Source organism: Petromyzon marinus, chromosome 80, assembly GCF_048934315.1.
Source record: "Petromyzon marinus isolate PM22_M1 ecotype Great Lakes invasive population chromosome 80, UKy_Petmar_22M1.pri1.0, whole genome shotgun sequence".
Taxonomy (NCBI): Eukaryota; Metazoa; Chordata; class Hyperoartia; order Petromyzontiformes; family Petromyzontidae; genus Petromyzon; species Petromyzon marinus.
In genome coordinates this window covers 10,391,681-10,412,341 of record NC_133746.1, presented here as the reverse complement: position 1 = coordinate 10,412,341, position 20,661 = coordinate 10,391,681, and the positions used below count along the sequence as shown (strand labels likewise).

At 56.3% G+C, this 20,661-nt stretch overlaps 1 pseudogene; it reads right to left on the bottom strand.

Moving 5' to 3' along the window:
* LOC116957676 (uncharacterized) overlaps nucleotides 1-20,661 on the bottom strand; it is a 66,165-nt pseudogene that overhangs the window by 39,517 nt on the left and 5,987 nt on the right.

The window sequence follows — 20,661 nt, the reverse complement described above, 5'->3', positions numbered from 1 at the left end:
TGTGGGTTGTGGGTTGTGTGAGTTGTGGGTTGTGTGGGTTGTGTGAGTTGTGTGTTGTGTGGGTTGTGTGGGTTGTGTGGGTTGTGTGTGTTGTGTGGGTTGTGTGGGTTGTGGGTTGTGTGGGTTGTGTGGGTTGTGGGTTGTGTGGGTTGTGTGGGTTGTGGGTTGTGTGGGTTGTGTGGGTTGTGTGGGTTGTGTAGGTTGTGTAGGTTGTGTGGGTTGTGTGGGTTGTGTGGGTTGTGTGGGTTGTGTGTGTTGTGTGGGTTGTGTAGGTTGTGTGGATTGTGTGGGTTGTGGGTTGTGTTGTGTGGGTTGTGTGGGTTGTGTGTGTTGTGGGTTGTGAGTTGTGTGGTTGTGGGTTGCGTGGTTGTGGGTTGTGTGGGTTGTGGGTTGTGTGTGTTGTGGGTTGTGGGTTGTGTGGTTGTGGGTTGTGTGGGTTGTGTGGGTTGTGGGTTGTGTGTGTTGTGTGGGTTGAGTGGGTTGTGTGGGTTGTGTGGGTTGTGTGTGTTGAGTGGGTTGTGTGTGTTGAGTGGGTTGTGTGGGTTGTGTGGGTTGTGTGTGTTGAGTGGGTTGTGTGTGTTGAGTGGGTTGTGTGGGTTGTGTGGGTTGTGTGTGTTGAGTGGGTTGTGTGTGTTGAGTGGGTTGTGTGGGTTGTGTGGGTTGTGGGTTGAGTGGGTTGTGTGGGTTGTGTGGGTTGTGTGTTGTGTAGGTTGTGTGTTGTGTAGGTTGTGGGTTGTGTGGGTTGTGTGAGTTGTGTGGGTTGTGGGTTGTGTGGGTTGTGGGTTGTGTGGGTTGTGTGGGTTGAGTGGCTTGTGTGGGTTGTGTGTTGTGTAGGTTGTGGGTTGTGTGTGTTGTGGGTTACCGCAGCCGGCTGTGTCTGAGCGGTGCGCTCTCGATGAGTGGCAGCCCTGTGGCGGCCGTGGTGGTCGACCAGGTGGTGGAGCGACGCAGGGTGGACAGCAGGGCACTCCGACACCTCTGTCCACACAGAGACATAGACACACAGACACAGAGACACAGACACAGAGACACAGAGACACACAGACACAGAGACATAGACACATAGACACAGAGACACAGACACACAGACACAGAGACACAGACACACAGACACACAGAGACACAGACACAGAGACATAGACACAGAGACATAGACACAGAGACACAGACACAGAGACACAGAGACATAGACACAGAGACACAGAGACACAGAGACACAGACACAAACACACAGAGACAGAGAGACACAGAGACATAGACACAGAGACACAGACACATAGACACAGAGACAGACACAGAGGCACAGACACAGAGACATAGACACAGAGATACACTGACAAACACACTGACACACAAAAGACAAAGATCCCCCGTATAGCCTTAACAGACTGTAGGGGCAAGTGCTGTCAGCGAGCACCTATGAAGGCCGGCACAGCACACGAGGGGTGGGTGGCCAGCACCACGCACGGCCGCCTTTGTCTCCCCAGTGGCGATGCTTACCACACACACAGCACCAGGTACTCATTTGAGACTGAGTCGACCAAGGGGAGGCCCAGGACCGGTTCAGTTAATCGTCACTGGTGATGTTGGCCATGAGTGAGAACCTGGGTCACCACAACCCACACAACCCACAACCCACACTCACCCACCCACACACCCACACACATTCACACACACCCACACACTCACCCACCCACACCCACCCACACACACCCTCCTACCCCCACCCACCCACCCACACTCACCCACCCACTCACTCACCCACTCACACCCACCACACCCACTCACACACCCACACACTCACTCACCCACACACACCTACACACCCACACTCACCCACCACACACACCCACACACTCACCCACCCACACACACCCACACACACTCACACACTCACCCACCCACCCACACTCACACTCACCCACCCACACCCACACTCACTCACCCACCCACCATCCTATCGTCGCCGCTGTCGCCGCCGTCACCGGCACCGCCGTCGTCGCTGCCGTCCGCCCATCCGGCGCCGCGGTGACGCCGCTGCCGGCGGTGGCGGCGGCGCCCCCCGAGGTGGCCGTCGCGGGCGGCGCGCCCGGCCACGCCGGCGGACGCCGTCGCCGAGTGCACGGCGAGGAGCAGCGCCGCCTGGCGCAGCAGCGACGCCGGCGCCGGAGGGATCGCGGCGCCGGAGGCCGACGTTTCGGCCAGGGCCTCCTCCAGGAGCGCCCGGGCCTCGCCGACGCAGGACCAGCCGTCGGGGGGGGGGTCGCCGGGGCGGCGCCGGAGGGACGGGGGGGCCGGAGCACGCGGTGAGGGGAGCCTGGGGGGGAGAGATGCCTGGGGGGAGGGGGGGAGGGAGAGGGGAGCAGTGAGCGTGGTGGTGAGGAGTGGTGAGGGAGCGGTGAGTGTGATGGTGAGGGAGTGGTGAGTGTAGTGGTGAGTGTGGTGGTGAGTGTGGTGGTGAGGGAGCAGTGAGTGTGATGGTGAGGGAGTGGTGAGCGTGGCGGTGAGGGAGCAGTGAGCGTGGTGGTGAGGGAGCGGTGAGTGTGATGGTGAGGGAGTGGTGAGTGTGGTGGTGAGGGAGCGGTGGAGGAGGCCCTGGTGAGGGAGTGGTGAGTGTGGTGGTGAATGTGGTGGTGAGTGTGGTGGTGAGGGAGTGGTGAGTGTGGTGGTGAGTGCGGTGGTGAGTGCGGTGGTGAGTGCGGTGGTGAGTCTGGTGGTGAGTGTAGTGGTGAGTGTGGTGGTGAGTGTGATGGTGAGAGTGGTGAGTGTGGTGGTGAGTGTAGTGGTGAGTGTGGTGGTGAGTGTGGTGGTGAGTGTGATGGTGAGGGAGCAGTGAGTGTGATGGTGAGGGAGTGGTGAGCGTGGCGGTGAGGGAGCAGTGAGCGTGGTGGTGAGGGAGCGGTGAGTGTGATGGTGAGGGAGTGGTGAGTGTGGTGGTGAGAGAGCGGTGGAGGAGGCCCTGGTGAGGGAGTGGTGAGTGTGGTGGTGAGTGTGTTGGTGAGTGTGATGGTGAGGGAGTGGTGAGTGTGGTGGTGAGTGTGGTGGTGAGTCTGGTGGTGAGTGTGGTGGTGAGTCTGGTGGTGAGTCTGGTGGTGAGTGTAGTGGTGAGTGTGGTGGTGAGTGTGATGGTGAGGGAGTGGTGAGTCTGGTGGTGAGTGTAGTGGTGTGGTGGTGAGTGTGGTGGTGAGTGTGGTGGTGAGGGAGTGGTGAGTGTGGTGGTGAGTGTGGTGGTGAGTGTGGTGGTGAGTGTAGTGGTGAGTGTGGTGGTGAGTGTGATGGTGAGTCTGGTGGTGAGTGTGGTGGTGAGTGTGGTGGTGAGTGTGATGGTGAGAGAGTGGTGAGTGTGGTGGTGAGTCTGGTGGCGAGTGTGGTGGTGAGTGTGATGGTGAGGGAGTGGTGAGTGTGGTGGTGAGTGTGGTGGTGAATCTGGTGGTGAGTGTGGTGGTGAGTGTGATGGTGAGGGAGTGGTGAGTGTGGTGGTGAGTGTGGTGGTGAGTCTGGTGGTGAGTGTGGTGGTGAGTGTAGTGGTGAGTGTGGTGGTGAGTGTGATGGTGAGTCTGGTGGTGAGTGTGGTGGTGAGTGTGGTGTTACCTGTGAATGTCGTCGCGGGGAGAAGCAGCCCCAGTCGCCGTGAACCCCCCCCACCTAAACGGCGGACACACAAAGACAAAGGTCACCACACCACCGTATAGCCTCGACGGACAGCAGGGGCAAGTGTAACACACCTGTGCAGTGGCATAACAAAGACAAAGGTCCCCCGTGCAGCCTGTGACAGACTGTCGGGGCAAGAGCAGTTAGCGAGTAGCAGCACCTATGAAGGCCGGCACGGCACACCGGGGGGGGTGGGTGGCCACGCCCGGCCGCCTTTGACTCTCCCCCAGTGGCGATGTTTACCACACACACAGCACCAGGTACACATTTGAGGCTGAGTCAACCTAGGGGAGGCCCAGGGACCGGTTCAGATAATCGTGAGCGGGAATTGAACTCGGGTCGCCAGGTTCATGGCGCAGCATAGCGCTGAAGTCTCCACTACAGCTCCCCACACACACACACACGTCAACAACATCAACAACCGCCATTCGCCACTAAGTGGCGGTGACGTCACCACGACGCTCGTGCCAGGCCATGTGCACCTTGAGGCCACGTGAAGTGTCGAACACCCGCTGTCAGGAGGTCACGGGGCAGACCCAGTTGCCACGGGTCGACTGAGATGACTGGCTGATACACCACCTGTGCCCCCTACTGTGCCAACCTGTTGTGCTTTAGCCGCTCGGCGCTCCGCTCGTTGTTGTGAGCGTCGCTCCTCCGCCCTCCATTGTTGTTGGAGGGCGACTGCCTCCAACTGCCCAGTAGCAGCGTCCTTCACGAGCCAAGACCACTCAGCTCCACGTCCTCCTGTACCACATCACTCCGTCTCTTCTCTAGCCTCGTGCCTCCTGTACCACATCACTCCGTCTCTTCTCTAGCCTCGTGCCTCCTGTACCACATCACTCCATCTCTTCTCTAGCCCCGTGCCTCGCCCGTTTAACCTCCTCGATCCGGCCTGAACAAAAGCTGTTTCGGCATGCAGTGGCTGGGCATGCGGGCTACATGACCCAGCCAACGCAGCCTTGCCTGCCGGTGGAGCTCACCTATGGGACTTTGCCCAGATCTTTCGAGGATTTGTGAGCTCCTCACACAATCCAGCCTGGTTAAATCCAGGATGGATCGTAGGCAGGCCAGCCTAAAAGTTTCTAACCGGCGAAGATGTTCCATTAGGGGGGTCCACGTTTCACAAGCGTAGAGAAGGGAGGGAATGACCGTGGCCGAGAAGACCTGAAGCTTAGTGCGGAGCGACAGACCAGGTAGCTTCCACCCAGCGTTACGCAACCGATGAAAAGATATTGCCGCTCGACTGATTCGGAGTGAGACCTCCGCTGTTAAACCGGAGCCGGTCATAAGCACACTGCCCAGGTATGGGAAACTCTCCACTCTCTCCACAACTGCCCCATCACTGATTGGGAGTTGTGGGGGTGGAGTGTCCAATGGTACAAAATACCCAGGCAGGTGCTTAGTTTTGGTGGGGCTGATGGTAAGGCCCCACCTCTTAGTAGCAAGCTCCAGGTTTCGCAGAAGCGCCTCCAACTCCTCCTCTAAGTGAGCAGCGATTACCAGATCATCAGCATACATAACGTGGTTGACCAATAGGGAGCCATCCCTTGACCGCACCCGGGCATCGATCAGTCTCCCATTGTATCTGTACCACACACGTACACACTCACACAACCGCCATTCGCCACTAAGTGGCGGTGACGTAACCACGACGCCTGTGCCAGGCTAAGTGCACCGTGAGGTGTGGAACGCTCGCTGGCAGGTCACAGGGCAGACCCAGCAGGTGCCACGGTTTAGCTGACTGAGATGACCAGTAGATGCACCAGCTGTGAGTCTATGGGTCTCTGTGTGAGTCTATGGGTCTCTGTGTGAGTCTATGGGTCTCTGTGTGAGTCTATGGGTCTCCGTGTGAGTCTATGGGTTTCCGGGTGAGTCTATGGGTCTCTGTGCAAGTCTATGCATCTCTGTGTGAGTCTATGGATCTCTGTGTGAATCTATGGGTCTCTGTGAGTCTATGGGTCTCTGTGTGAGTCTCTGTGTGAGTCTAGGGTCTGTCTGTGGGCCTCTGTGTGAGTCTATGGGTCTCTGTATGAATCTATGGGTCTTTGTGTGAGTCTATGGGTCTCTGTGTGACTCTATGGTTCTCTGTGCGGGTCTATAGGTCTCTGTGCGAGTCTATGGGTCTCTGTGTGAGTCTATGGGTCTTTGTGTGAGTCTATGGGTCTCTGTGTGAGTCTATGGGTCTCTGTGTGAGTCTATGGGTCTCCGTGTGAGTCTACGGGTTTCCGGGTGAGTCTATGGGTCTCTGTGCAAGTCTATGCATCCCTGTGTGAGTCTATGGATATCTGTGTGAATCTATAGGTCTTCGTGTGAGTCTATGGGTCTCTGCGTGAGTCTATGGTTCTCTGTGCGAGTCTATAGGTCTCTGTGCGAGTCTATGGGTCTCTGTGTGAGTCTATGGGTCTTTGTGTGAGTCTATGGGTCTCTGTGTGAGTCTATGGGTCTTTGTGAGTCTATGGGTCTCTGTGTGAGTCTATGGGTCTCTGTGTGCGTCTATGGGTCTACGAGTGAGTCTATGGGTCTCTGTGTGAGTCTATGGGTCTCTGTGTGAGTCTCCGTGTGAGTCTATGGGTCTCCGTGTGAGTCTATGGGTCTCTGTGTGAGTCTCCGTGTCTCCGTGTGAGACTGTGGGTCTCTGTGAGAGTCTATTGGTCTCTATCTGAGTCTCTGTGTGAGTCTATGGGTCACCGTGCGAGTCTATGGGTCTCCGTGTGAGTCTCCGTGTCTCCGTGTGAGTCTATGGGTCTCTGTGTGAGTCTATGGGTCTCTGTGAGTCTATGGATCTCCGTGTGAGTCTATGGGTTTCCGTGTGAGTCTATGGGTCTCTGTGCGAGTCTATGCATCTCTGTGTGAGTCTATGGATCTCTGTGTGAATCTATGGGTCTCTGTGAGTTTATGGGTCTCTGTGTGAGTCTCTGTGTGAGTCTAGGGTCTGTCTGTGGGCCTCTGTGTGAGCCTATGGGTCTCTATATGAGTCTATGGGTCTCTGTGTGAGTCTATGGGTCTCTGTGTACATCTATGGGTCTACGAGTGAGTCTATGGGGTCTCTGTGTGAGTCTCCGTGTGAGTCTATGGGTCTCTGTGTGAGTCTATGGGTCTCTGTGTGAGTCTCCGTGTCTCCGTGTGACACTGTGGGTCTCTGTGAGAGTCTATTTGTCTCTATCTGAGTCTCTGTGTGAGCCTATGGGTCTCCGTGTGAATCTATGGGTCTCCGTGTGAGTCTCCGTGTGAGTCTATGGGTCTCTTTGTGAGTCTATGAGTCTCCATGCGAGTCTATGGGTCTCCGTGTGAGTCTCCGTGTCTCCGTGTGAGTCTATGCGTCTCCGTGCGAGTCTACGTGTCTCTGTGTGAGTCTCTGTGTGAGTCTATGAATCTCTGTGTGAGTCTATGGGTCTCCGTGTGAGTCTATGGGTCTCTGTGAGTCTCTGTGTGAGTCTATGAATCTCTGTGTGAGCCTATGGGTCTCCGTGTGAGTCTATGGGTCTCTGTGTGAGTCTATGGGTCTCTGTGTGAGTCTCCGTGTCTCCGTGTGAGACTGTGGGTCTCTGTGAGAGTCTATTGGTCTCTATCTGAGTCTCTGTGTGAGTCTATGGGTCACCGTGCGAGTCTATGGGTCTCTGTGTGAGTCTCCGTGTCTCCGTGTGAGTCTATGGGTCTCTGTGTGAGTCTATGGGTCTCTGTGTGAGTCTATGGATCTCCGTGTGAGTCTATGGGTTTCCGTGTGAGTCTATGGGTCTCTGTGCGAGTCTATGCATCTCTGTGCGAGTCTATGGATCTCTGGGTGAATCTATGGGTCTCTGTGAGTTTATGGGTCTCTGTGTGAGTCTCTGTGTGAGTCTAGGGTCTGTCTGTGGGCCTCTGTGTGAGCCTATGGGTCTCTATATGAATCTATGGGTCTCTGTGTGAGTCTATGGGTCTTTGTGCGAGTCTATGGGCCTCTGTGTGAGTCTATGGGTCTCTGTGTACATCTATGGGTCTACGAGTGAGTCTATGGGTCTCTGTGTGAGTCTCCGTGTGAGTCTATGGGTCTCTGTGTGAGTCTATGGGTCTCTGTGTGAGTCTATGGGTCTCTGTGTGAGTCTATGGGTCTCCGTGTGAGTCTCCGTGTCTCCGTGTGACACTGTGGGTCTCTGTGAGAGTCTATTTGTCTCTATCTGAGTCTCTGTGTGAGTCTATGGGTCTCCGTGTGAGTCTCCGTGTCTCCGTGTGAGGCTCCGTGTCTCCGTGTGAGTCTATGGGTCTCTGTGTGAGTCTATGGGTTTCCATGCGAGTCTATGGGTCTCCATGTGAGTCTCCGTGTCTCCGTGTGAGTCTATGCGTCTCCGTGCGAGTCTATGTGTCTCTGTGTGAGTCTATGGTTCTCGGTGTGGGTGTGAGTCTATGGGTCTCTGTGTGAGTCTCTGTGTTAGTCTATTAATCTCTGTGTGAGTCTATGGGTCTCCGTGTGAGTCTATGGGTCTCTGTGTGAGTCTCCGTGTCTTTGTGTGAGTCTATGGGTCTCCGTGCGAGTCTATGAGTCTCCGTGTAAGTCTATGGGTCTCTGTGTGAGTCTATGGGTCTCTGTGTGAGTCTATGGGTCTCTGTGTGAATCTATGGGTCTCCGTGTGAGTCTATGGGTCTCCGTGCGAGTCTATGGGTCTCTGTGTGAGTCGATGGGTCTCTGTGTGAGTCTCCGTGTCTCCGTGCGAGTCTATGGGTCTCTGTGTGAGTCTCCGTGGTCCAGGCGTGGCTCTCTGTCTAGCCCTGCGAGCTAGACTGCGGCCAGGTGGTATACCTGCGTTCGCTATTCTGTGTTTGTGTAAAGTTGTGCGTTGCGTTCGTACGTTTGAGTGCGTGTTTATGTATAAGTGTCGAGGTGTGTTTACGTCTACGTGCTAACGGGCATACGTGTTTGTGCGTGAAGTTTGTGGAAGGATGCCCTGGGTGTATCAATGTGTGTGTGTCAGTGTTTGTGTGTGTGTGTCAGTGTGTGTCAGTGCACTTGCCCCTACAGTCTGTTAAGGCTATACGGGGGATCTTTGTCTTTGTGTCAGTGCGTCAGTGTGTGTGTGTCAGTGTGTCTGTGTGTGTGTCAGTGTGTGTGCGAAACGTGGACCCCCCTAATGGAACATCTTCGCCGGTTAGAAACATTTAGGCTAGCCTGCCTACGATCCATCCTGGGTTTAACCAGGTGGGATTGTGTGAGGAGCTCAAAAATCCTTGAAAGATCTGGGCACGGTCCCATCGGTCAACTCCTCCGGCAAGCAAGGCTGCGTTGGCTGGGTCATGTAGCCCGCATGCCCAGCCACCGCATGCCGAAACAGCTTTTGTTCGGCCGGATCGAGGGGGCTAAACGGGCGCGGCACGGGCTAGAGAAGAGATGGAGTGATGTGGTACAGGAGAACGTGGAGCTGAGTGGACTTGCCGATGACTGGTACCAGCGGTGTCAAGATCGGCCTCTGTGGAGTAGGCTCGTGAAGGACGCTACTGGGCAGTTGGAGGCAGTCACCCTCCAACAAGGTAGGCTCGTGAAGGATGCTACTGGGCAGTTGGAGGTAGTCGCCCTCCAACAGCAACGGAGGGTAGAGGAGCGACGCTCACAACGAGCGGAGCGCCGGGTGGCTAAAGCACACCAGGTTGGCACAGTAGGGGGCACAGGTGGTGCATCAGCCAGTCATCTCAGTCAAGTCGACCCGTGGCACCTGGGTCTGCCCAGTGACCTCCTGCCAGCGGGCGTTCGACATTTCACGTGGCCTCAAGGTGCACATGGCCTGGCACAAGCGTCGTGGTGACGTCACCGCCACTTAATGGCGAGTGGCGGTTGTTGTTGTGTCAGTGTGTGTGTCAGTGTGTGTGTCAGTGTGTCAGTGTGTGTGTGTCAGTGTGTGTGTGTCAGTGTGTGTGTCAGTGCGTCAGTGCGTCAGTGTGTCAGTGTGTGTGTGTCAGTGTGTGTCAACGTTGCAACAACTGTCGGGGCATATACACCCAGCGTCCTGCTCAGTATGAGGCCAGGAAAGTTCCTAGGCCGGGATCGTTCCACATCGGCCCCTTGCCAGCATGCTCAGGGGGAGGCTTGCGGAGCCCCAATGCGGTTTGAGGCCTAGGCTGCCCCCCCCCCCCGCACGGATGCCACACACATATCCTTTGTCCCTCGCCATACAGCAGAGATGCAGCAGAGAATTCCAACAAGAACCGACGTCTCTTGCTTTGAAGGAAAGGCACCGCGGAGAGATGATCTCCCAAGCGAAATGCTGCGGGTGGCGTTTATGCGCAGACTGCCCTACGTGACATCATAACAACAGTGTGGGTCACTGGACGGGTTCCGCAGGATTGGAAGGATGCCCCAGACACCCATAGACTCACTCTGGGTCGTTCTTCGTGCTTTCGGAGTCCCTGACCCTCTGCTCACGATCATTAAGGACCTTCATGATGGTGAGTGGGCCCGGGTAAAACTACGTGGCCGGGAGTCAGAGCCATTCCCTGTACACCTTGGGGTGCGACAGGGATGTCCTCTGGCTCCCACATTATTTAACATCTATTTTGACCATGTAGTTAGTGAAGCCTTCAATAGCTGTGCCGGGGAAATTTCCATCTGGGACAGATACAATGGGAGGCTGATCGATGCCCGGGTGCGGTCAAGGGATGGCAGGCAAGGCTGCGTTGGCTGGGTCATGTAGCCCGCATGCCCAACCACCGCATGCCCTAGACAGCTTTTGTTCGGCCGGATCGAGGGGGCTAAACGGGTGCGGCATGGGCTAGAGAAGAGATGGAGTGATGTGGTACAGGAGGACGTGGAGCTGAGTGGACTTGCCAAATGACTGGTACAAGCGGTGTCAAGATCGGCCTCTGTGGAGGAGGCTCGTGAAGGACGCTGCTACTGGGCAGTTGGAGGCAGTCGCCCTCCAACAACAACGGAGGGCGGAGGAGCGATGCTCACAACAACGAGCGGAGCGCCAGGTGGCTAAAGCACAGCAAAATGGCACAGTAGGGGGCACAGGTGGTGCATCAGCCAGTCATCTTAGTCAGTCGACCCGTGGCACCTGGGTCTGCCCCGTGACCTCCTGTCAGCGGGCGTTCGACACTTCACGTGGTCTCAAGGTGCACATAGCCTGGCACAAGCGTCGTGGTGACGTCACCGCCACTTCGTGGCGAATGGCGGTGGTTGTTGTTATTGTGAGAGAGTGTGTGTGTGAGAGTGTGTGGGTGTGTGTGTGAGAGGGTGTGAGTGGGTGAGTGTGTGTGAGAGTTTGAGTTAGTTATTGTGTGTGTGTGAGAGAGAGTGTGTGGGTGAGTGTGTGTGAGAGAGTGTGTGGGTTAGTTATTGTGCGTACATAAACACGTGTGTGTACATATGTTTGTATGTATGTGCGTGTGTATACGTGTGTCTGTACACGTGTGTGTGTGTACACGTGTGTGGGTGTACACGTGTGTGGGTGTACACACGAAGCAAGCAGATGCAAGGCACAGTCACGGACTCAGCAGCTGTGATGCAAATGAAGAGAGAGTCCACCCACTCACCCAGCCACCCAACCACTCACCCAGCCAGCCAGCCACCCACTCACTCACCCAGCCATCCACCCACTCACCCAGCCACCCACCCACTCACCCACCCACTCATCCATCCTCACCTAGCCACCCACCCACTCACCCAGCAACCAACCAACCCACTCACCCAGCCACCCACCCACTCACCCAGCTACCCACCCACTCATCCACCCACTCACCCAGCCACCCACCCACTCACCCAGCCACCCACCCAGCCACCCACCCACTCATCCACCCACCCACTCATCCATCCACCCACCCACTCACCCAGCAACCAACCCACTCAGCCAGCCACCCACCCACTCACCCAGCGACCCACCCACTCATCCAACCACTCACCCGGCCACCCACCCACTCACCCAGCTACCCACCCACTCATCCACCCACCCACCCATCCACCCACTCACCCAGCCACCCACCCAGCCACCCACCCACTCACACAGTCACCCAGCCACCCACCCACTCACCCACCCACTCACTCACCCGCCCACCCAGCCACCCACCCACCCGCTCACCCAGTCACCCACCCACTCACCCAGCCACCCACCCACTCACCCACCCACTCACCCACCCATCCACTCACCCACCCACTCACTCACCCGCCCACCCAGCCACCCACCCACCCGCTCACCCACTCAGCCACCCGCTCACCCAGTCACCCACCCACCCAGTCACCCACCCACCCACTCACCCACCCACTCACTCACCCACCCACTCACCCAGCCACCCACCCACCCACTCACCCACCCACACACTCACCCACCCACTCACCCAGCCACCCACCCACTCACTCACCCACCCCCTCCCACTGCCCCCCACCCCCACCCCGGGGCGCCACCTCACGCCGTTTCCAAAGCAACACTGACGCACGTTGTGACGCGCGCAGCGAGTGTGTGTGTCAGTGTGTGTGTGTGTCAGTGTGTGTCAGTGTGGGTGGGTCAGTCAGTGTGTGTGTCAGTGTGTGTGTCAGTATGTGTGTCAGTGTGGGGTGTGTCAATGTGTGTGTGTCAGTGTGTGTGTCAGTGCGTCAGTGTGTGTGTCAGTGTGTCTGTGTCAGTGTGTCAGTGTGAGTTTCAGTGTGTGTGTGTCAGTGTCTTAGTGTGTTTGTGTCAGTGTGTGTGTGTCAGTGTGTGTGTGTGCCTGGATCTCTGTGGCATTCAGGTCCGGTGGACCGGTTCTGGCTCCTTGCCACCATGAGGGGTGGACAGTCCTCGACTCGGAGCAGGAGACTGCCAAACAACAGGGTGTGGCTCTTCTTTTGATCAAAAGAATGAAGGGGGCGTGGGAGCGTGGCGGTGAGGTGTGGGAAGCTGTAAGCCCCAGGCTACTTTGGGCTCGCCTTCCCATCAACCGGAGGCGAGGAGTGGTGGTCGTGGTTACTTATGCCCCCACCGAAGACGAACATCCGTGGAGGGATGCAGGCAAAGCCGATGAGTCAGATGCCTGCTATGGCCTCCTGTCACAGGTGCTGGCTAAAGTGGCCCCTCGGGATAGAGTCATCTTGTTGGGTGACTTCAATGCCCGAGTTGGTCATGATGCTGGCACCTGGTCTGGGGTGATTGGAGGGCATGGGCCAGATCACCTCAATAACAACGGTAGGAGGCTGCTAGATTTTTGTGCAGCCCATGGGCTTGTAATTACCAACACGCTGTTCCGGCATCAGCGCATCCACACAACATCATGGATGCATGCCGGGTCCAAGCAAGAACATCTGTTGGACTACATAGTGACGGACCAGCAGATGCGAGCCCATGTCCTTGACACCAGGACCTACAGTGGAGCTCATCTGCCCTCTGACCATCGACTAGTCATCTGTAAGATGCGCCTGCCATTCTTCCACTCCGGTGGTGGGTGTACACCCAGGACCCCATTCCAACCTAAAGTGGCCTAGTCTCAGTTATCTGATGAAAGTTGCAAGCGAGAATTTCATCATCGCTTGCGGCTGGGGTTGGCATCGTCCCCCACTCCTCCTGATGTCGAGGGTAAATGGGCGAGGTTTAGGACTGTGACTCATGCAGCTGCAATGGCCGCTTTGGGTACGCGGTCCAGACCTCCCCAGAGACCCTGGCTGACAGAGGAGGTGTTCAGGATAGTTGAGAAAAAGCGACAGGCCCACTGTTATTGGCTACAGAATCCCACGTCAGAGAATGAGGAAGCTTACAGCAGCCTTCGCTCGGAGGTTCGGAGAGCCGTGAGGCGCTGCAAGGATGGGTGGTGGTCGCGGGTTGCTGAGGAGATGGAGTCTGCCTCAGTGGCCCACGATCACAAATCTCTATTTAACTCCATCAAAAAAGTAACCTGCAGTGCTACACCTATTACCATCATTAGGGGAAAAAACGGTGACCCAATCTCCAACCCCCAGGAACAGGTTTGCAGATTTGCTGAGCATTTCTGTGAGGTCCTGGGGGAGGATAAATCCCTCAGCCAGGAAAACATCGTGGCACAAAGTGGGGATGACCCTGCTGAGGCTGCGGTGCCCCAAATATTGGAGGAAGTCACCCCCTATGAGTGGCTGGCTGAGGTGCCATCTGTTGAGGAAGTATTGGAGGCAATCCGGAGTCTGAGACCAGGAAAGACACCGGGCAGAGATTATCTCCCAAGCGAAATTCTGAGGGAGGGTGGCATTTGTGCACAGACTGCCCTATATGACATCATAACAACAGTCTGGACCACTGGACGGGTTCCGCAGGATTGGAAGGATGCCCTGGTGGTCCCCGTCTTCAAGAAGAGAGACCGCACAGACTGTAACAACTACAGGGGCATCTCACTCCTCAGTGTGCCGGGAAAGGTCCTGGCAAGGATTATTCAACATCGCCTTGCCAGGCACGCTAAGGAGAGGCTTGCGGAGCCCCAATTCGGTTTTAGGAAAGGGCGGTCCTGCACAGATGCCATATTTCCTGTCCGTCTGCTACAGCAGAGGTGTAGGGAATTCCAGCAAGACCTACATCTATGCTTTATTGACCTGGTCAAGGCCTATGATACCATCAGTAGGCCTGGGCTCTGGGTTGTTCTTCGTGCTTTTGGAGTCCCTGACCCTCTGCTCACGATCATTAAGGACCTTCATGATGGTGAGCGGGCCCGGATAAAACTACGTGGCCGGGAGTCAGAGCCATTCCCTGTACACCTTGGGGTGCGACAGGGATGTCCTCTGGCTCCCACATTATTTAACATCTATTTTGACCACGTAGTTCGTGTAGCCTTCAATATCTGTACCAGGGGAATCTCCATTTGGTACCGATATAATGGGAGGCTGATCGATGCCTGGGTGCGGTCAAGGGATGGCTCCCTATTGCTCAAACACGTTATGTATGCCGATAATTTGGTAATAGCTGCTCATTCAGAGGAGGAGTTGGAGACGCTGCTGCTGAGACTGGAGCGTGCCACGAAGAGATGGGGCCTTACCATCAGCCCCACCAAAACTTAACACCTGCCTGGGTATTTTGTACCATCGGACACTCCACCCCCACAACTCCCAATCGGTGATGGGGCAGTTGTGGAGAGAGTGGAGAGTTTCCCATACCTGGGCAGTGTGCTTATGACCGGCTCCAGTTTAACAGCAGAGGTCTCACTCCAAATCAATCGAGCGGCAATATATTTTAATCGGTTGCGTGACGCTGTGTGGAAGCTACCTGGTCTGTCGCTCCGCACTAAGCTTCAGGTCTTCTCGGCCACGGTCATTCCCTACCTTCTCTACGCTTGCGAAACATGGACCCCCCTAATGGAACATCTTCGCCAGTTAGAAACATTTAGGCTAGCCTGCCTACGATCCATCCTGGGTTTAACCAGGCTGGATTGTGAGGAGCTCACAAATCCTTGAAAGATCTGGGCAAGGTCCCATCAGTGAGCTCCTCCGGTAGGCAAGGCTGCGTTGGCTGGGTCATGTAGCCCGTCTGCCCAGCCACCGCATGCCGAAACAGCTTTTGTTCGGGCCGGATCGAGGGGGCTAAACGGTCGCGGCACGGGCTAGAGAAGAGATGGAGTGATGTGGTACAGGAGGACGTGGAGATGAGTGGACTTGCCGATGACTGGTACCAGTGGTGTCAAGATCGGCCTCTGTGGAGGAGGCTCGTGAAGGATGCTACTGGGCAGTTGGAGGCAGTCGCCCTCCAACAACAACGGAGGGTGGAGGAGCGAAGCTCACAACAACGAGCGGAGCGCCGGGTGGCTAAAGCACAGCAAATTGGCACAGCAGGGGGCACGGGTGGTGCATCAGCCACTCATCTGAGTCATCTCAGTCAGTCGACCCGTGGCACCTGCTGGGTCTGCCCCGTGACCTCCTGCCAGCGGGCGTTCGACACTTCACGTGGCCTCAACATGCACATAGCCTGGTACAAGCGTCGTGGCGAATAGCGGTTGTTGTTGTTGTGTGTGTCAATGTGTGTCAGTGTGTGTGTCTGTGTGTGTGTGGGGAGCGGTGGTGTAGCGGTCAGCGCCACGCTGCGCTACGAACTCGGCGACCCGAGTTCGATTCCCGCTCACGGCCAACACCCCCCGGTGACAGCGATTACCTGAACCGGTCCTGGGGCCTCCCCTAGGTCGACTCAGCCTCAAACGAGTACCTCGTGTAGCGGTAGTGTAGTAGGCATCGCCACTGGGGGAGACAAAGGCGGTCGGGCGTGGTGCTGGCCACCCACCCCACACAGTGGCAGCCTTCATAGGCGCTGCTGCTGCTGCCCGATAGTCACTCGGCCCAGCGGGACCGCCGAGACTACACGGGGGACATTTGCCTTTGTGCGAACGACGGCGAGTGAGCATGACGAAGGGGGAGCTTGTCTCTTCAGGCTGTGTTGGTGTGTCAAGCGTGTCTGTGTGCGTGTGTGTGGGAACACGGGTTTTGGAGGGTGTGTGTATGTGAGAGAGTGGGTTTGTATTTTGGGACATTCGGGTGCACCAGGGTGGGGCGGGGGGGTTACTCGGGAGGAGATGGAGCTGAGGGGTGATTTGGTGGGCGAGTGTGTGAGTTAGTGAGTGGGTGAGTTAGTGAGTGGGTGAGTTAGTGAGTGGGTGAGTTAGTGAGTGGGTGAGTTAGTGAGTGGGTGGGTGAGTGAGTTAGCGAGTGGGTGAGTTAGTTAGTGAGTGGGTGAGTGGGTGAGTGAGTTAGCGAGTGAGTGAGTTAGTGAGTGGGTGAGTTAGTTATTGCGTGGGTGAGTGAGTTAGCGAGTGGGTAAGTGAGTTAGCGAGTGGGTGAGTGAGTGGGTGAGTTAGTGGGTGGGTGAGTGGGTGAGTGAGTTAGCGAGTGAGTGAGTTAGTGAGTGGGTGAGTTAGTGAGTGGGTGAGTTAGTTATTGCGTGGGTGAGTGAGTTAGCGAGTAGGTGAGTGAGTTAGCGAGTGGGTGAATGAGTGGGTGAGTTAGTGGGTGAGTGAGTGAGTGGGTGAGTTAGTGGGTGAGTTAGTGGGTGAGTGAGTTATTGAGTGGGTGGGTGAGTGAGCGGGTGAGTTATTAAGTGGGTGAGTGAGTTAGTGAGTGAACTAGTGGGAGAGTAGGTTAGTGAGTGGGTGAGTGAGTTAATGAGTGAGTGGGCTCGTGGGTGGGTGAGTGAGTGGGTGAGTGAATGAGTGAGTGGGTGAGTTAGCAAGTGGGTGGGTGAGTGAGTGGGTGAGTTAGTGGGTGGGTGAGTGAGTGGGTGAGTGAGCTAGTGGGTGAGTGATTGGGTGAGTGAGTTAGCGAGTGGGTGAGTGAGTTAGCGAGTGAGTGCGTGAGTGGGTGAGTGGGTGAGTGAGTGAGTGAGTGGGTGAGTTAGTGAGTGGGTGAGTGAGTTAGCGAGTGGGTGAGTGAGTGAGTGAGTGGGTGAGTTAGGGAGTAGGTGAGTGAGCGAATGGGTGAGTGAGTGGCACGGGCTAGAGAATAGATGGAGCTGATGCGGTACAGGAATATGTGGAGCCGAATTGCCTTGGAGGAGGCTCGTGAAGAACGGTGCTGCTACTGGACAGTTGGAGGCAGTCTTTGTACGCGTGTCATGACACATCTGAGTCAGTCAACCCATGGCAGCTGCTGGGCCTGTCCCGTGACCTCCTCCTGCACCTAGCCTGGCACAGCAGTCAACCCGTGGCACCTGCTGGGTCTGTCCCGTAACCTCCTCCTGCTACGCCTAGCCTAGCACAGCAGCCAACCCGTGGCACCCGCTGGGTCTGTCCCGTGACCTCCTGCCAGCAGCGAGTCTTTCATACTTCAAGTTGAAGGCCTGAAAAGTGGACCTAGCCTGGCACAAGCGCCGTGGGGACATCACCACCACTTAAGTGGCGAATGGCGTCTGTTGTTGTTGTGCGTGTGTTACTGGGGAGCGGCGGTGCAGCGGTTAGCGCTACGCCGCGCTACGAACCCGGCGAACCCGGGTTCGATTCCCGCTCACGGCCAACGCCGGTGACGATTGTCTGAACGGGTCCTGGGCCTCCCCTAGGTCGACTCAGCCTCAAACGAGTACCCGGTGTGGTGTGTGTAGTGAACATCGCCGCTGGGGGGGAGAGACAAAGGCGGCCGGGACGTAGCGCTGGAAGCCACCCACCCCCTCTGTGTGTGCCACAGTGGCCGGGCGGCCTTCACGGGTGTCTGCTCCTCGCTAACAGCACTTGCCCCGACAGTCTGTCAAGAGGCTACACGGGTCATCTTTGCCTTTCTTGTTCCGAAGTTATTTCGCCCGTGGGGGAGGGGGGGGGGGGACGATTCACGCGTTTCGGGAGCGGTGGCACCACGATTAGCCTGCTGCGGGCCGCGAACCGCTGTGGACATCGGTGGCGGACGCAGAAGCACCACTCCCAGCTGGTTATGGTACAAAAACAAAATATTTATAGAATTAAAAAAAATTTACTTGGGGAGACAAAGACGGCCAGAGCGTGGCACTGGCAACCCATTCCCTCGTGTGTGCATCAGCTTTTGTTCGGCTGGATAGAGGGAGGCTAAACGGGCACGGCACGGGGGTAGAGAAGAGATGGAGTGATGCGGTACAGGAGGCACGGGTTAGAGAAGAGATGGAGTGATGTGGTACAGGAGGCACGTGGCTAGTGAAGAGATGGAGTGATGTGGTACAGGAGGCACGGGGCTTGAGAAGAGATGGAGTGATGTGGTACAGGAGGCACGTGGCTAGTGAAGAGATGGAGTGATGTGGTACAGGAGGCACGGGCTAGAGAAGAGATGGAGTGATGTGGTACAGGAGGCACGGGGCTAGAGAAGAGATGGAGTGATGTGGTACAGGAGGCACGGCTAGATAAGAGATGGAGTGATGTGGTACAGGAGGCACGGGGCTAGTGAAGAGATGGAGTGATGTGGTACAGGAGGCCCGGGGCTAGAGAAGAGATGGAGTGATGTGGTACAGGAGGCACGGGGCTAGTGAAGAGATGGAGTGATGTGGTACAGGAGGCACGGGGCTAGAGAAGAGATGGAGTGATGTGGTACAGGAGGCACAGGGCTAGTGAAGAGATGGAGTGATGTGGTACAGGAGGCACGGGGCTAGAGAAGCGATGGAGTGATGTGGTACAGGAGGCACGGGGCTAGAGAAGAGATGGAGCTGATGCGGTACAGGAGGAACGGGGCTATAGAAGAGATGGAGTGATGTGGTACAGGAGGCACGGGGCTAGAGAAGAGATGGAGTGATGTGGTACAGGAGGACGTGGAGCTGAGTGGACTTGCCGATGACCGGTACCAGCGGTGTCAAGATCGGCCTCTGTGGAGGAGGCTCGTGAAGGACGCTGCTACTGGGCAGTTGGAGGCAGTCGCCCTCCAACAACGGAGAGCGGAGGAGCGACGCTCACAACAACCAGCGGAGCGCCGGGTGGCTAAATCACAGCAAGTTGGCACAGTAGGGGGCGCAGGTGGTGCATCAGCCTTCATAGGTGGCCGCTACTCGCTAACAGCACTTGCCCCAACAGCCTGTCAAGAGGCTACACGGGGGATATTTGTCTCGTGTGTGGTTCAAACTGAGTGTGTGTAAGTGTGTCCCAAATATTGGAAGAAGTCACCCCCTGTGAGTGGCTGGCTGAGGTGCCATCTGTTGAGGAAGTGCTGAAGGCGATCCAGAGTCTGAGACCAGGAAAGGCACCGGGCAGAGATGAACTCCCAAGCGAAATGCTGAGGGTGGCGTTTGTGCACAGACTGCCCTATTTGACATCATATCATCAGTCTGGGCCACTGGACGGGTTCTGCAGGACTGGAAGGATGCCCTGGTGGTCCCCCTCTTTAAGAAGGGGGACCGCACAGACTGTAACAACTACAGGGGCATCTCACTCCTCAGTGTGCCGGGAAAGGTCCTGGCAAGGATTATTCAACATCGCCTTGCCAGGCACGCTGAGAAGCTTGCAGTGTTCCAATGCGGTTTCAGGAAAGGGCGGTCCTGCACAGATGCCATATTTTCTGTCCGTCTGCTACAACAGAGGTGTAGGGAATTCCAACAAGACCTACATCTCTGCTTTATTGACCTGGTCAAGGCCTATGACACCATCAGTTGGCCTGGGCTCTGGGTTGTTCTTCGTGCTTTTGGAGTGTCTGACCCTCTGCTCATTCAGAACCTTCATGATGGTGAGCTGACCCAGGTAAAACTACGTGGCCAGGAGTCAGAGCCATTTCCTGTTCACCTTGGGGTGCAAAAGATACGTCCTCTGGCTCCCACATTATTTAACATATTTTTCGACCACGTAGTTCGTGAAGCGTTCAATGGCTGTACGGGAGGAATTTCCATCTGGTACAGATATAATGGAAGACTGATCGATGCCCGGGTGCGGTCAAGGGATGGTTCCCTATTGCTGAACCATGTTGTGTATGCCGATTATCTGGTAATTCCTGTTCACTCAGATGAGGAGTTGGAGGTGCTGCTGCTGAACTTGGAGCTTGCCACTAAGAGGTGGGGCCTTACCATCAGCCCCACCAAAACTAAGCACCTGCCTGGGTATTTTGTACCATTGGACACTCCACCCAGTGGAGAGTTTCCCATAGCTGGGCAGTGTGCTCATGATCGGCTCCGGTTTAACAGCAGAGGTCTCGCTCCGAATCAGCCGAGTGGCATTATCTTTTCATCGGTTGCGTAACGCTGTGTGGAAGCTACCTGGTCTGTCGCTCCTCACGGGAAGCTTCAGGTCTTCTCGGCCACGGTCATTCCCTCCCTTCTCTATACTTGCAAAATGTGGGGCCAAGCTAATGGAACATCTTCGCCGGTTAGAAACATTTAGGCTGGCCTGCCTACGATCCATCCTGGGATTTAACCAGGCTGGATTGTGTGAGGAGCTCACAGATCGTTGAAAGATTTGGACACGTTTCCATCATCGGTGAGTTCCTCCCGCAAGCAAGGCTGCGTTTGCTGGGTCACGTAGCCCGCATGCCAAGCCACCGCATGCCCAAGCAGCTTCTGCTTGGCCGGATAGCGAGGTGGCTAAATGGGCGCAGCACGGGCCAGAGAATGAGATGGAGTGATGTGGTACAGGAGGCACGGGGCTAGAGAAGAGTTGGAGTGGTGTGGTACAGGAGGCACGGGGCTAGAGAAGAGATGGAGTGATGCGGTA